At 39.0% G+C, this 14,819-nt stretch overlaps 1 pseudogene; it reads left to right on the top strand.

Moving 5' to 3' along the window:
- The first annotated feature begins 9,857 nt into the window (after window positions 1-9,857).
- On the top strand, window positions 9,858-9,978 carry LOC129893584 (5S ribosomal RNA; annotated as a pseudogene).
- The last annotated feature ends 4,841 nt before the right edge of the window (window positions 9,979-14,819 follow it).

The raw sequence follows: 14,819 nt of genomic DNA, 5'->3' as shown, positions 1-14,819 counted from the left end.
ACTCTATTCATGTATACTGTAACACATCTTTCACCGTGTCCTAGGCGAACTATAATATAATAATTATTATATGGTATATAGATAGTATCGATCATTCCTCGACATTTTTATAAGATATGTGGATCAGACTTAACGTTCCTCAGCATTACTATATGATATATGGATCAAGCCATCGTTCTTCGGCATTATTATACAATGTGCGGATCGGGTCATACGTTTTTTGACATATACTTATTATATATATGGATTGGGCTATACGTTTTACAGTGCTAATAATATATATGTGCTTATGATGACAGAATGATGTAGATGGTACACCGATCCCCTAATGGGCCAGGAATAGTTGGTGATGGTAATATGTATGACTTTCTTTTATATGATGCGAGTATGGTAAATGGCTAAATATTATACTATTATACTTGCCCCATGCATTGCTACACCAACTATAATTTCCTTTTGATGTCTATGCTTTACATACTCAGTACATATGTCGTACTGACCCCCTTTTATCGAGGGGGAGTTGTGTTCATGCCTGCAGGTACAGATATACACCTTAGGGATTCGTCAGCATAGGAGTTCCACTTAGCAGTTCAGAAGCTCTCTATTATGCTGGAGTCTAGTTTTGGTATTAACCCATCATGTATATATTTATTTGTTCATGAGTACGATGGGGAATTGTCCCTCCTTATGTTACTGTTCTTACTCTTAGAGGTCTCTGGACATGTATGTGGGTTGTGTATGGGTTATATATGCATGTATGTACCATGGTGCCTATGATAAGCCTCGCCGACTTATATGCTATCCTGCCTGTTGATGTGATATAACTTAAACACGAGACAAATTTACTTACAGATAGCAGGGATATATGTGAGTGCCCAGTTCGGGCGCCCATCATGGCCTACGGGGTTGGGTCATGATAGTGCTTCCTACAGTGCTATCGCATGGACTAAGAGGGGTATGAGTAGCCTACGGGGCTTTATTGATGCACGAGAAGGCTATGTGTTGCCTACGGGGTTATGTTATTTCCAAGAGGGATAAGAGATAACTAAGAAGTTATACTGATTCCTAAGAGGGATATGTGCTACCTATAGGACTAGGGCACTACCTATAGAGGTAAATAGACTTAACTAGCACATTCTGCGCTTAAAGGGTCCTAGGTTTGTGGTCTTGTTTATTGTTTGTACCTGCTGAGTTTATGGGGGCAATGTTAGGTTGTTGTTTGATTAGTTTTGGTATTTTTAGATTCTAGAGAAAATCAGTATGCTTATCCTATCCTTGATATCCTTACCTGATTACTTTTAGTAGACTATGATACCTTGTCATTTAGTCTATTACCTTTTATACTTGATACATTATTTAGTATTGATGCCCCATTTTATGGGGGTGCTGCTTTCATGCTCGCAAGTCATGAAATATGGAACAATAGACCTCCCTAGTAGCATAGTTGAGTTCTAGCAGTTTGACTAGCCTTTTTCTTCCGAAGTTGCTAGATTTTTGTGGTTTGTTAGCTTTTGTTGTATATATTTTTGGATAGGCTAAAGTCTTATCCCGCCAAACTTTACTAATATTAGAGGCTTGCAGACTAGTGTGTGGGTTGTATAACTATATTATAGCCATATTGGCCTGGTTTGTTGGTTTGTGTAGGCTTGTTAGTTGTATGATGTATTGTCTTGACATTTCTTCAATTTTGGTATGGACATCATGGAGCCCTCGAATACCCAATTAGGACATGTATTATAAATGGATATTTCTTTATATGAACTATTGGGAATATTTTTTTATATAGATCAGTTGACAAGGGTCTTGTCGGCCGAGGGCATAATTTTAAGCCAAGATATACTTATTTGTTTTCATGATTGTGGTGGCTGCCATGCACTAGTAGAAATGGTTCAGTAGGGTCGGTTCAGGTCTGAGTTTTGCTGTGAAAAACTTGGTATCAGAGAAACATCATATCCTAGGAAGTCTACAAGCTGTGTCTAGCGGAGACTTGTTTATAAATGTGTTATGAAACAAATTCGATAAGCAAGAAGCTAATGGTCATACTATAATTATCATACCTTCTTTTGCATACCTTGTGGTATAGAGTGGTGTATTAAGGGTTGAGTTTTTAGGCGTATAATTTGTATTTATTGTTGACTGAGAGGGCTGACACCAAACAAGCCACAGCTAGCCAAAGGCTAGATACAATTGAAGGTAACGATGCTGGCAAGGTATCACAAGAGGAGGTAATCCATCCTAAGACACAAGGGGAGATATATTATCATCCCCCTATAGATTGTCCACCACTTTAGGAGGCACTGAGGGCTATAGGACCTCCGGCCACACTAGTGGTACCACCTCTTGCTCCTCCTATTCCATCTGATTAGGATTTAAGAATGCAGTATGTATGTTAGCACTATTAGTAGCTGCAAAGCGCTATCCAGTTACACTAAATGTTGCCGAACCTTCTAAAGGGCCCGAAAGTTCAAGAGTTCATGATTTTATTGCCTTGAATCCTCCACAGTCTATAGGGACAAATTATATAGAGGACCCTTAGCACTTGTTGATCAGCTTAATATGATATTTATGGTTTGCATGCCTCTGCGACAGGGTCATTTGACTTAGTAGCATTTTGCTTACATGATTTTGCAATATTATGGAATGAGAATTGGGAGAGGTCTAGGGGAAAAGATGCACCTCTATCTACTTGAGATAGCTTTATAAAAGCTTTCATACATCACTATTTTCCTTGAGGGATTGGGTATGCCCTATTTTGAACCTTTGGCTGGGGCAGTATGAGTGTTCCAGAGTATGTGCTGGACTTGCTTTTCTTTACTTGAATTATAATTACAAGAATGGAGGAATTTCCCGACCATAGGTGAAGGTGGTATGGGTCAGCCAACCAAATCGAAAATAGGTTCCTCCTCAATGACACAGTTTACAGGGTATGGACCCTAGACTTGAGCAGGTAGAGCAAAGAGGAAATATCTAGTTTTAGTAGTTGCCAGAATAATACATTTGCACTTGCTGACCAATACAACTCAGAGTCATCACCAGATGCTGTGACAGGTTAATTAATTGTTTTCTCCCATTATGTGTATGCTTTGATAGATCCCGGATCTACTCTATTGTATGTGACTCCATTTATTATGGGTAAGTTGGGTAAAGTTGCATAGTAATTAAATCGACCCTTTATTATGTCTATGCTAGTTGGTGAATGTATTACTTCCAACAGAGTCAATTGAGGTTGTATGATAGAAATTTTTGACTATTAGAACTCTGTACACCTGGTAGAGTTAGAGATGGTCGATTTCGATATCATCACGGGTATGGACTGGTTAGCGTCTTGTTATGATAATGTTTAGTGTAGGATAAATATTGTTAGATTCCACTTTCCAGAAGTGGCAATTTGGTAATGGAAATATAGTATAGCAATACCGAATGGTAAGTTTATTTCCTATCTTAAGGAAGGAGGATGATTATAAAGTATTGTACTTATCATCTTGTGCGCGTTTAGGATATAGATGTTGAACCATGAACTCTCCAATCTATTCTAGTTGTTAATGAGGTCCCGACATATTTCTAGATGACCTTCCTGGAATTCCCCCAAAATAAGAAATTGATTTTGCTATCGTTATGCTACTAGGTACATAACCCATATATATCCCTCCTTATAAAATGACTTATGCTGAGCTAAAAGAGTTGAATGATCAATTGAAAGACTTGATGGATAAAGTCATTATCATACCTAGTTCTTTATCATGGGGTGTGCCAGTGTTAATTGTGAAAAAGAAAGGTGGCTCATAAAGAATGTGTATCAATTATCGACAGCTGAATAAGGCAACTATAAATAATAAGTATCCTCTTCTAAGGATCAATGACTTGTTTGATCAGTTGAAAGGAGCTACGGTCTTCCCAAAGATTGATTTGAGATCAGGGAACCATGAGGTATGAGTTTGGGAGAAAGACATTCCAAAGACGACTTTTACATCCAGAAAAGGACACATTGAGTTCTTGGTGATGTCTTTTCGATTGACTAATGCCTCTATATTGTTCATGGACCTGATGAATAGCATATTCAAACCATATCTAGAACTGTTCGCAATTGTATTCATTAATGATATTTTGGTATATTCACATTCGAAAGCTAAGCATGCAAATAATTTGCGAGTAGTCCTTCAAGTTCTTTAAGATCATGAACTTTACGCATAGTTATCAAAGTGCGAGTTCTAGTTAATATATGTTGCTTTCTCAAGCCATATTGTATCATATGAAGGCATTATGGTGGATACACAAAAGATCAAGGCAGTCAAGACTTCGCCTAGGCCTACGACTCCTATCGAGGTTTGTAGTTTCCTAGGATTACTTAGGTATTATTGAAGGTTTATCGAGTGGTTTTCTTCACTTTTGGAACCACTGACAAAGTTGACTCAGAAAGCAGCTAAGTTCCAGTGGACTAAGACTTGCGACCATAGTTTCCAAGAGCTGAGATAGGTTGACATCAACACTGGTTCTAGCCTTTCTCGAGGGTTCAAAGCGCTATGCGTTATATTGTGATGCTTCTAGTGTTGGGTTGGGATGTGTTCTAATGAAACATGGTAAGATGATCGCATATGATTCAAGGAAATTGAGGAAGTGTAAGAAGAATTATTTGACCCATAATTTAGAGTTGGCTGCAGTGGTGCAAGCGTTAAAGATCTGAAGAAACTATTTGTATGGCATTCATGTTGACATCTTCACAGATCATAAGAGTATCCTGTATATCTTTAGACATAAAGAGTTAATTTTACCACAACATTGATAATTTGAGTTACTTAAAGACTACTATATAGATATTTTATATTATCCAGGAAAGGTAAATATAGCAGCTGATGCCCTCAATTGTAGATCTATGGGCAGTTTATCCTATTAAGGTGTTGAGAGGCTTGGTTTAGCTTGAGAGCTTTATCAGTTAACTGGCTTGGGTGTTAGATTATTACAGGCAGATGAAAGTAGGGTCACAAATCAAGAAAAAACCATATCATCTCTAGTTGAGGAGATATAGGCATGACATCATAAAGACCCCAACTTAGAGAAGCTCGAAGCCAATGCTCAGGACAAGGAGTCTTTAGTCTTTGATATAGAAAGAGATGGAGTCCTCAGATATATAGGTTTATTGTCTTTTCTGAATAGTGCAGAGCTTAGACATTAGATAATGGCAGATACACATCATTCTCATTATTTTATTCACTAAGGTTTGATGAAGATGTATCATAATATAAAGAAGATTTATTGGTGGTACAAGAAGAAGAAGGACATTGTTGAGTTTGTGGCACGGTGTCCTAGCTACCAAAAAGTGAAGATTGAGCATCAGAAGTCGATGGGATAATACAAGAGATAGCTATTCCTTTGTCAAAGAAGCAATTAATATTGATTTTATTACAGGGTTACCTTGGTCATGTCGTAAGTTTGACTCTATTTGGGTAATTATTGATAGGCTAACAAAATTAGCTCACTTTTTACTATCAAGACTACTTTTACATCCAAAGACTAAGAAGGTCATTATGTTAGAGAGATTGTTAGGCTTCATGGTGTCCCAGTATCTATTATGTTACACCCCACACTCTCGAGCTCGAAATGTCTCTTAAGTTCTTTAGACATTATCCTGTGAGCCGGATAAGCTACGACACTATCAAATGACTCAAAGTAAAGGAGAATGTGATACCCTATTGTAAAAAAGGTTGGAAATAGAGTCATAAGAATCCGAAAGGAATTGGAGGCCAAGTAGTGAGTTGTAGGACCCGATTTATCTACGTAATCTACTAATTTAGAAGTCGTATACACTTGAGTTTCTTAAGGACATACCAAGCTTACGTAGCAAGGATTACATAGGCTCCTAAAGTAAGATGAGATTACGAACCAACGGGAGAGGCGGAAGGAGGTGTAGCACCTACTCGGAAGCAAGCAGGTAATGCACCTACTTTGACTAAGTAGGTGATGCACCTACTTGGACCAAGTAGGTGATGCACCTACTTGGACCAAGTAGGTGACACACCTACTTGAGGTGGGTCCCACATCGCCACGTGGCAGCATGTTATTGGTGGTATAAGGTGACATGGCTTCCTAAGGTTGTGACACCTGTCACCCTTAGAGGATGACACATGTCACCTTCCAAAAGGGATATATATATACAAGTAATGACTAATCCATTACATATTCAGCCATATTCACTTGGAAAACTTGAGAGAAAAATATGAGGGAGAAAGAAAGGAGACCTATGGGTTTGCTTCAAAAAGGTAAGTTCCCCAATTTCTTTCCGTGAATTAATTATTTAAGGTATCCTACGGTGGTATGATGGTGTTTAACAACATAAAAATTATCATTAGGGAGAATACGAGGTTTTTGTTCTTGTTAACAGACCCGTTTTTGAATGATACTGTTGTTAGTAAAACGAGTATAACTCCTTGTGTAGGCTTCGTTTCAAGTGATTCAAGATGTTTTGGAAAGATATTTCATAGGGCTATAACTTTTATTTAGCCTCTAAAACCCAGTTTGTCTTTTATCTGCTCGAAAAAGGGTAGTGAAGCATGGGGGAGCTGCTGCCCAGATTTCGTTTTAGAAATTTTACAAGGACTGTTGTTGGTATCTTGGGAATATATTATTGTACAAAATTGAAGTAGGGGTAATTCAAAATTGTATGTGACCCTAAGACACATGCCTATAACTTTCATTGAGGACACAAATCCTGTTTCCCTTAATTACCCCTTCGAAACTAAGCGACAATACAAGACAGTAAGCTGTCCAGAATTCTAGTTTTGATAGTTTTGACAAGTTTAATATAAGGTAAGGTCTTTCCTTCTAATTTGAAGTTTATGGTGTTGTCATAGGGTGTATTACACACCTTTTATGATGTTGGAAGTGTAAAAATGTCATAGCAATGTTTAACGTTCGAAGCAATCCAAATTGTAGTCGTTATAGTTGAATTGTTGTCAAAGTAAAGTGTTGTTAGTGTGAGTGGTTGCTGCAGGGGTGTGAGGTGTGGTTGCAGGGCATAAATGTGTTTTAAAGTGGGTTAGGGTGCTGCTGTTTGAATCCACATGACCCCTCATTGTGTATAATTAAAGTCGTTACAAAATAAAGGCTAGACGCCCTATTGTGATATCGTATTTTTGAATAAGTCGTTTGAAGTTTATGTTGTATATTGTTGTTGCGAATTGCTTAAACATATGCTGCAGGTTGTTGTTGTTGGTTGGCTGTAGGTCTTAGGGACCTAATTAGAAATCTGAATAGGGCACATTGTAGGGGAGGTGCTGCCCAATTTTCGTTAACACCTTAACAAACTAAAGAACTAGTCGAGGAAATGACTAAGGAAATAGATTCCATTATTACTAAGGTGTAACCTAAGATACTGGAAAGTTAAGAAAGGTTGATATTCATATTACTTTTATGTTGGATAGGTTAAAAGGACGACGAGGCGAACGGGATAAAGAGTAACTCACAAGAGGTATATGAAGCTACCCTTTCTTCTTTTTGGCATGTCTTAGAAGTAAGAATTATGTATGTGAAATTGGTAACTGTTCCATTCTAAAAATCTGAGTATGAGTTAAGAGTTTTGTCCACTACCTACTGAATTGATAAAAAGGTAGTACATGTAAAGCTTGTCTTTTCCTACCTCCAAAGAGACTAGATCGTGGGTAATCTAGGGCATGGATCTGGAGGTGACTCCATTCATAAGTTCTGGGTATAATTCATGACTTGTGGTCACGATTGAACATCAAAGGTCTGAAGGTAGTTGAACTATGACCCTTAAGCCTTCTATAGGTTGAATAGTGCTGGGATGTGTAAGCTCCTATACCTAGGGGCCCTTGAACCTGCGGTATGGTGATATCTAAGGGATGTTTGATATGTTACAGAGTTTTGCGTGCATGTATATGCATTATGATATATATATGGATCGGGTCGAACGTACCTCGACACATTTTGCTATGTAAGGATCGGTTCATACGTTCCATGACAGATTATGCAATATATGGATCGGGCCATCGTACCTCGGCATTATTATGCATTATACGGATCGGCTGTCGTACCTCGGCATCATCATGTAATATATGGATCGGGCCATCGTACCTCGACATTATCATGTGTCATATGGATCGGGCCGTCGTTCCTCGGTATGTGCTTGCTGTATACATGAATCGGGTGTTACGTCCCACAGAGCTAATAATATGCATATGCCTATTAGGATAGATGATGTGTTTGTAACACCGAGTCCCCAAGCGGGCCGGATACGACACGTGATAATGGTATACATGACTTTATTTTATGAGATGCAGGTATAGTACACAATTAAATGCTATACTTGGTTTCTTGCATCCCTGTTTTAGTTGTTATCTCAGTTATGTATGCTTATATACTCAGTATATGTATCGTACTGACCCCTCTTTCTTTGGGGGGCTGCGTTTCATGCCCGCAAGTACAGATGTTCATTTCAGAGATCCGCCAGCGTAGGATTTCCTCTCAGCTATGTTGGAAGTGCTCCACTATTTCGGAGCCTAGCTTCTGGGTACTTGTCCCGCGATGTATATATTTATTTATGCAGGGGTACGGCGGGGGCCCTGTCCCTCCATATGTTGTCGTTCCTATTCTTAGAGGTCTGTAGACATATGTGTGTGGGTTGTTTAGGAGTTTATTTCGGTTATGCCTATGAGATATATTGTAAAAGCTATTATGCTGTGACAGCCTTATCGACTGGCTTTCCCTTTCATGACATGATGCAAATGAAAGAGGCAACACGTGTATGAATATTTTATCACCCACTGGGTTCATGTGTTTGGTTCCTATATCTAGGAAGCTATATGAACATGAAAAAGTTTTAACCCATTGAGGTTTTTGTAAGCAGTATCACGTTATACATAGTCCAATTTGACTGTAGTCGACAGTTACGTAAACGGGGGTCCAGGTCGGACCCTAGTCGCGGCCCACGGGGTTGGGTTATGACAGAAGTGGTATTAGAGCAGTTATCCTTAGAGTGTATACAGACCGTGTCTAGTAGAGTCTTGTTTATCGGTGTGTTGTGCACCACATCTATAGACAAGAGGTTACAGGACATTTAAGATGTTACCTTTCTTTCATATCTAAGATCGTGCGATAGAACCGAGTCATAGGGAATGAAATTCCTCATACTAACTTGAGATTTCAGCAGAAGGACAACATCGAAAGTAGAAAGTGACTGAAGATATTAGAAGTCACAAAGCACACAGGTAAGCAAAGGCACGAAAGACATGTGTCAGGTAAGGTGTTGAAGTACGATTGGTATATACAGTTGAAAAATGAAAGGGAAAGTATACAAGAAAGTGTAACAGGTGCAGTTTGAGTGGACATACGAGGTAAGTCCTTTCCAAACTGTTAATTGTGGGCGCCCTGTGTGGCTGCGATATGAGATGATATTAATATATATGTCTGCCCTGTGTGGCTGCGATATGAGATGATATTAATATATATGTCTGCCCTGTGTGGCTATAATATGATATGATCTGAATATATATATATATGTGTGCCCTGTGAGGCACTATTGGTATTTTCTGCGTGCAGGTTTTTGAGATGGTAAGAAATATAGAGGAAACTCTGCCAAAATTTTTCAAAAACAAAAAGATACAAGGTTGCAGTATACCCTGTCTGTAATAAGAAGTATGATACTATGGGATGGAACAAGAACAGGGTATAATGTGAATATAACGAGGATCGCTATGAAAATAAGTAAAGCCTAATGAGAAAGTGGCTAAAGATAGGATATGGTCCGTGTAATAAGAATATAAGGGTAACTTGGGCGGTGCAGCTTAGCCTACCGGATCAGCTGCTGGGTTATCGTCTTCTTCAATAGCTATGCGCCCCATGGGGCAGGATGCGACCATACCAGCACTAAGGCACCGGATCTCATCAGAACTCTGAAGTTAAGCGTGCTTGGGCGAGAGTAGCACTGGGATGGGTGACTTCCTGGGAAGCCCTGCGCGGTTGGGATATAAAATGCTTTGAACATATGTATTTGAAAAGTTGAACATAAGTGGACACTGAAATGGATACACCCAAAAGGGGGGAAGTGGATATAGGAGATACAAGCATGGGATGAAACCAACAAACACTACAATGTGTTCATGTGAATATTTAAATTTCAAGTAAGATCCCATGCTGGAATGAGCCGGCAAAGATCTAAAAGCCACCAATGAACGGATAGAAGCCATGATACCTGAGACAGTGCTGAGAATTATTAGTAAGGAACTAATATAGTATGACATCAAAGAATGGATGCGTACAAAGAGGATGAATATGACAAGAGAGTCACAATGAGAATTTAAGGATATTGTAAGAGATAGCAAGGCTATACTTGACTAAAGGTTAACGTGTTGGCAACCGAATTATTGGTTACTGATATTGTGACTTACAAGTAACACAAAATAAAGGATAAGAGATCTTTCCTAAGGTAGAATACAAGAAAACTTAAGAATAAGTTAAGCAAAGGAAAGACCGCGAAAAAAATAAAATTTGAACGCACTTGGTATAGAATTTTCCTGATATCCTTTTAGACCTTGTAAGAGTTAACATTCGAGGACGAATGTTCTAAAGGGTGGAAGGATGTTACACCCCACACTCTCGAGCTCGAAATGTCTCTTAAGTTCTTTAGACATTATCCTGTGAGCCGGATAAGCTACGACACTATCAAACGACTCAAAGGAAAGGAGAATGTGATACCCTATTGTAGAAAAGGTTGGAAATAGAGTCATAAGAATCCGGAAGGAATAGGAGGCCAAGTAATAAGTTGTAGGACCCGATTTATCTACGTAAGCTACTAATTTAGAAGTCGTATACACTTGAGTTGCTTAAGGACATACCAAGCTCACGTAGCAAGGATTACATAGGCTCCTAATGTAAGATGAGATTACGAACCCACGAGAGAGGCAAAAGGAGGCGTAGCACCTACTCGGAAGCAAGCAGGTGATGCACCTACTTTGACTAAGTAGGTGATGCATCTACTTGGACTAAGTAGGTGACACACCTACTTGAGGTGGGTCCCACATCGCCACGTGGCAGCATGTGATTGGTGGCATGAGGTGACATGGCTTCCTAAGGTTGTGACACATGTCACCCTTAGAGGATGACACATGTCACCTTCCAAAAGGGATATATATATACAAGTAATGACTAATCCATTACATATTCAGCCATATTCACTTGGAAAACTTGAGAGAAAAATGTGAGGGAGCAAGAAAGGAGACCTACGGGTTTGCTTCAAAAAGGTAAGTTCCCCGATTTTTTTCCGTGAATTAATTATTTAAGGTATCCTACGGTGGTATGATGGTGTTTAACAACATAAAAATTATCGTTAGGGAGAAGACGAGGTTTTTGTTCTTGTTAACAGACCCATTTTTGAATGATACCGTTGTTAGTAAAACGAGTATAACTCCTTGTGTAGGCTTCGTTTCAAGTGATTGAAGATGTTTTGGAAAGATATTTCATAGGGCTATAACTTTTATTTAGCTTTTAAAACCCAGTTTGTCTTTTATCTGCTCGAAAAAGGGTGGTGAAGCATGGGGGAGCTGCTGCCCAGATTTCGTTTTAGAAATTTTACAAGGACTGTTGTTGGTATCTTGGGAATATCTTGTTGTACAAAATTGAAGTAGGGGTAATTCAAAATTGTATGCGACCCTAAGATACATGTATATAACTTTTATTGAGGACACAAATCCTATTTCCCTCAATTACCCCTTCGAAACTAAGCGACAATACAAGACAATAAGCTGTCCAAAATTCACGTTTTGATAGTTTGACAAGTTTAACGTAAGGTAAGGTCTTTCCTTCTAATTTGAAGTTTATAGTGTTGTCATAGGGTGTATTACACACCTTTTATGATGCTGGAGGTGTAAAAATGTCATAGCAATGTTTAACGTTCGAAGCAATCCAAATTGTAGTCGTTATAGTTGAATTGTTGTCGAAGTAAAGTGTTGTTAGTGTGAGTGGTTGCTGCAGGGGTGTGAGGTGTGGTTGCAGGGAATAAATGTGTTTTAAAGTGGTTTAGGGTGCTGCTGTTTGAATCCATATGACCCCTCGTTGTGTATAATTAATGGCGTTACAAAATAAAGGCTAGACGCCCTATTGTGATATCGTATTTTTGAATAAGTCGTTTGAAGTTTATGTTGTATATTGTTGTTACGAATTGCTTAAACATATGCTGCAGGTTGTTGTTGTTGGTTGGCTGTAGGTCTTAGGGACCTAATTGGAAATCCGAATAGGGCACATTGTAGGGGAGGTGCTGCCCAATTTTCGTTAACACCTTAACAAACTAAAGAACTAGTCGAGGAAATGACTAAGGAAATAGATTCCATTATTACTAAGGTGTAACCTAAGATACTGGAAAGTTAAGAAAGGTTGATATTCATATTACTTTTATGTTGGATAGGTTCAAAGGACGACGAGGTGAACGGGATAAAGAGTAACTCACAAGAGGTATGTGAAGCTACCCTTTCTTCTTTTTGGCATGTCTTAGAAGTAAGAATTATGTATGTGAAATTGGTAACTGTTCCATTCTAAAAATCTGAGTATGATTTAAGAGTTTTGTCCACTACCTACTGAATTGATAAAAAGGTAGTACATGTAAAGCTTGTCTTTTCCTACCTCCAAAGAGACTGGATCGTGGGTAATCTAGGGCATGGATCTGGAGGTGACTCCATTCATAAGTTCTGGGTATAATTCATGACTTACGGTCACGATTGAACATCAAAGGTCTGAAGGTAGTTGAACTATGACCCTTAAGCCTTCTATAGGTTGAATAGTGTTGGGATGTGTAAGCTCCTATACCTAGGGGCCCTTGAACCTGCGGTATGGTGATATCTAAGGGATGTTTGATATGTTACAGAGTTTTGCGTGCATGTATATGCATTATGATATATATATGGATCGGGTCGAACGTACCTCAACACATTTTGCTATGTAAGGATTGGGTCGTATATTCTATGACAGATTATGCAATATACGGATCAGGCCGTCGTACCTCGGCATTATTATGTATTATACGGATCGGGCCGTCATACCTTGGCATCATCATGTAATATATGGATCGGGCCGTCGTACCTCAGCATTATTATGTGATATATGGATCGGGCCGTCGTTCCTCGGCATGTGCTTGCTGTATACTTGAATTGGGTTGTACGTCCCACAGAGCTAATAATATGCATATGCCTATCAGGATAGATGATGTGTTTGTAACATCGAGTCCCCGAGCGGGCTGGATACGGTACGTAATAATGGTATACATGACTTTATTTTGTGAGATGCAGGTACAGTACCCTATTAAATGCTATACTTGGTTTCTTGCATCCCTGTTTTAGTTGTTATCTCAGTTATGTATGCTTATATACTCAGTACATGTATCGTACTGACCCCTCTTTCTTTGGGAGGCTGTGTTTCATGCCCGCAGGTACATATGTTCATTTCAGAGATCCGCCAGCGTAGGATTTCCGCTCAGCTATGTTGGAAGTGCTCCACTGTTTCGGAGCCTAGCTTCTAGGTACTGGTCCCGCGATGTATATATTTATTTATGCAGGGGTATGGCGGGGGCCCTGTCCCGCCATATGTTGTCGTTCCTATTCTTAGAGGTCTGTAGATATATGTGTGTGGGTTGTTTAGGAGTTTATTTCGGTTATGCCTATGAGATATATTGTAAAAGCTATTATGTTGTGGCAGCCTTATCGACTGGCTTTCCCTTTCATGATATGATGCAAATGAAAGAGGCCACATGTGTATGAATATTTTATCACCCATTGGGTTCATGTGTTTGGTTCCTCTATCTAGGAAGCTATATGAACATGAAAAAGTTTTAACCCATTGAGGTTTTTGTAAGCAGTATCACGTTATACATAGTCCAATTTGACTGTAGTCGATAGTTACGTAAACGGGGGTCCAAGTCAGACCCCAGTCGCGGCCCACGGGGTTGGGTCATGACATATTATCTATGATACAGGAGCATAATTTAGCGCTAACTTTTGGAAGTGTTTCCAGAATGGATTAGGGACACAAGTTAATCTTAGTACAACATTTTACCCTCAAATAGATGGCCAGATTGAGTCCATAATTTAGCGAGGATATATTATGGGCATCTATGCTAGACTTTAAGGGAAGTTGGGATGACCATATACCTCTTATTGAGTTCACATACAATAATAGTAATCATCCCAACATTAATATGGCACCTTATGAGGCTTTGTATAGTCGAATATATAGATCTCCTATTGGATAGTTCGAGGTAGGTGAGTCAAGATTGATTGGACCAGACTTAGTATTGTGGTTAGCTGCAGGAATGTAATCACTTCCTAAGAAGTCTATGTGTTGCCTATGGGGCCATATTAATACCTAAGAAGGCTATGTGCTGCCTACAGAGCTATGACATTTCTTAAGAGGGTTATGATTTGCCTACAAGGCTATATTAATGCCTGAGAAGGCTATGTGTTGCCTACGGGGATATGTTATTGCCAAAAGGGGTATGAGTTGAATATGAATTTATACTGATCACTAATAGGACTATGTGCTACCTATGAGGCTATTTTATTGCCTAAGAGGGCTATTTGACTACCTATGGTGTTAGGGGACTACTGATAGGGGTATATAGACTAAATTAGCACCTTTTGGGCTTATGGGGGCTTAGGTAGGTGGTCTTGTTTGTTATTTGTACCTGTTGAGCTTATGGGGTCTTGGTTAGGTTGTTATTTGATTATTTTTACTATGTTTAAATTCTAGAGCAGGTCAGTACGCTTATCATATTCTTCATTTCCTTAACTGATTAATTTAAGTACATTACGATACCTACTCATTTA

Source organism: Solanum dulcamara, chromosome 6 (genome assembly GCF_947179165.1).
Source record: "Solanum dulcamara chromosome 6, daSolDulc1.2, whole genome shotgun sequence".
Classification (NCBI taxonomy): Eukaryota; Viridiplantae; Streptophyta; class Magnoliopsida; order Solanales; family Solanaceae; genus Solanum; species Solanum dulcamara.
This window is presented reverse-complemented; position numbering and strand designations above follow the sequence as displayed.